The 3,058-nt window shown below is 39.2% G+C and overlaps 1 pseudogene; it reads left to right on the plus strand.

The window, feature by feature from the left end:
* Positions 1 to 2,525: 2,525 nt before the first annotated feature.
* LOC112616745 lies at positions 2,526 to 2,639 on the plus strand (annotated as a pseudogene).
* The last annotated feature ends 419 nt before the right edge of the window (positions 2,640 to 3,058 follow it).

Raw genomic sequence — 3,058 nt, forward strand, 5'->3', positions numbered from 1 at the left:
CAAGTCCCTGTCTACCCGCAGCTGTGCTGGCATTTCAGCTGACCAATCTTGCTATTCATTTCTTGTTAACTCTTACTTTTCCTCCTCTATGCTCCCCTAAGCACTTGAAGCTTTTCCCGCCATAGCACTTAGCACCCTGCTTATTTCTAGTATCTTTCACACTACACTAAAAGTTCCATGAGCACAGGGTCCCTGACTACCTTGTTTTTCACTATGTCCCTAACATGTAGCCCAGGGTCTGCCTGGCATAGAGCCAGCAGTCAGTAAATATTTGTCGTATACATAAACAAAACTCTATTTGGCTTGGGGACTTGAGCAATTGTTTTCTTTTCTCTAAGCCTCAGTTTCCCTATCTGTAAGATGAGGGCTCTGTAGATATTCTTCAAGGTCTTTTACAGTACTGACATTTTATGGTTTACTTTCCTCAAATGAGAATCCCATTCTCAGTTGATTCAAAACATTCCTCACTGATGACTTCATCTTCCACTTCGATGATATCAAAATTGCCCAAAGTGAGATCTTGCAATATATTCTGTCCATTTCTAAATTATTTTGCATAGCCACCTCTTCTGTCTTCTATTACCTCTTGTTTCAAAGAAGAAAAATTCCTGCCCTTCCTCTCTGTTTTCCTTTGGGATCTTACCTTTATCCATTCATTCAACAATTATTTTTTGAGCACCTACCATGTGCCAGATGCTACGCTAGGTATCCAGAATAGAACTATAGGCAAATCTAATCCCTACTATTCAAGAGTTTATACTCTTCCTCTATAGTATCTCTGCAGATGCTCTCAAATCTTTATCTTCAGCTTGGATACTTTTCCAAACCTTCAAACTGTAGTATTACGAGTTTCTTTTGGTCATCTCCATATGGTTGTCCCATCAATCCCTCATATCATTTGTAGCATATCCCAAATTAAACTCTTCTCACCAGACTATTTTTTCTTCTTGTCGATAGTCTTACTTTGTTTAATGATTCTATCATGGTCTGAGCCACTGATATTTGAGATCCTAGAGTTATAACTGCTTTCCTTAGTTTTACTGTCTGTACAAGGCTGAAATGGCTTTCCAAAAGATATTCACAACCTAATCTCTGGAACCTGTGAATGTTACCTTATATGGCAAAAGGAACTTTGCAGATGTGATTAAGACTCTTGAGATGGAAAGATTATTCTGGATAGGCCTGTGGACAAGTGTCCCTTATAAGGACAAGCATCTTTATAAGGGAGAGGTAAGGACATTTGACATGGAAGAGGAGAAGACAATGTGACTATGGGGGCAGAGACTGGAGTGATGTGGCCAAGGAGTGCTGGTAGCTACTAAAGCTCAAAGAGGCAAGGAATAGATTCCCCCCTGGAACCTTCAGAACTAGCCCTGCTGACATCTTGATTTTAGCCCCATAAGACTCATTTTGGACTTCTGGCCTCTAGAGCAGTAAGATAATGAATTTCTATTTTTAGAGATAGAAATTTAAAAATATTTCTATTGTTTAAACCCACTAAGTTTATGATAATTTATTATAGCAGTCATAGGAAGTTAATACATAGTCCTCCCTCAAATCAGTTGCCAAGTCCTTTAAATCAACTTCCACAATGTCTTCCAGATCAATTCTCCCCTCACCGTCTCTACCATTACTGCCCTAGTTCAAGCTCCCATCACCTTTACCTGGTGTTACTAAAGTAGCTTTCTAAAAACAAAGTATGGTTCCTAGCTGGTATAAGACCTTCCATAGTTTGTCCATGAACTTTTGCTTTAATACTTCCAGAGATGAGGAGCTTCCTGCCTATGATGCCATCAATATGATTATTAGACAGCTCAAGTTATTTGAAAGGCATCCCAGTAATTTCTTTCTATTAGGCCTAGTTCTACCCATGAGGCTCTTCTTGGGTTCCAGCCTCTACTTCTGTCTTCCCTGTGGAGTTAGCTTGGGTAGGCTGAACTACATTTCCTGGAACTGTCTTCCTTATATGTTTCCTCTTAATGTGGGCCACAAGAGGGATTCTTGTGTGAGATTTGAAAGGCAGAAGTGAAACAGCAGCCATTTTGCTATCCAGAGTAGGTGTTTAGTAATTGACCCATTATCATGGTTTCTGCACTAATCACCATCCTCATGAGTCTACTGGATGTAGTCAGATTAGCATTGGGTACAATAGTGAATAAAGACTGGTGCAGTAGAGAGGCCTGATCACTTCTTTGGCTTGGATGGTATGCTTATCTGAATGCAGTCTAGTGAATTCAGGCCACATTTAGGAACATGGCAGCAATAGCTTCATGATGACTGCTGGGCTCACTTCTACCCAGAGCCTCACTAACCCCACAAAAAAGTCTAGATGTTTGTTTAACAGGGTTTTCTTGAAGCTGTTTCAGGGTGGGTGCACTAGCAGCAAACCACTTGGGCCTGGGCCTGTGAAGAACATCATAGCCCACACCAGCGTATCTGGATGGATATGCTGCCCAGCAATGCCAATTATAGAGAAATAAAAAAAAATGAGCAAAAAAAAAAAAAAAAAAAAAAAAGATAATAAAAACGCATATAACTTGTGGACAAAGACTTATTGATGGGTGCAAAAAATAAATAATCTTTTGCCACTCATAACTCACTGCTCAGTATGAGTTTTGATACATATAGGAAGGAATATTATTAAAAGCAAATAAAAAAATTGTAATTCCACAGTCCTGAGGCAATGACTGTTAACATTTTGGGTACAACATAGTTTATGTTCTAAGTTTGACTCTGACTCTGCCAATGCTTTTTGACTTGGGCAAGTGTTTAATTTTTCCAGCCTCAATTTTCCCATCTGAAAACTGAGATAATAATGCCAACCTAGCAGGGCTGTTGTGAAGATCTGACAAGATACTTTACGTAAAGCTCATAACCCATAGTTTCTCTTAAAATTGTAGCCATTATTATTTTACAAGGTGTATTAGTCTGTTCTCATGCTGCTGATAAAGACATATCTGAGACTGTGTAATTTATAAAGAAAAAGAGGTTTAATGAACTCACAGTTTCACGTGCCTCACAATCATGGCAGAAGGTGAAAGGCACTTCTTACATGGTG

This window comes from Theropithecus gelada, chromosome X (genome assembly GCF_003255815.1).
Source record: "Theropithecus gelada isolate Dixy chromosome X, Tgel_1.0, whole genome shotgun sequence".
NCBI classification, from domain to species: Eukaryota; Metazoa; Chordata; class Mammalia; order Primates; family Cercopithecidae; genus Theropithecus; species Theropithecus gelada.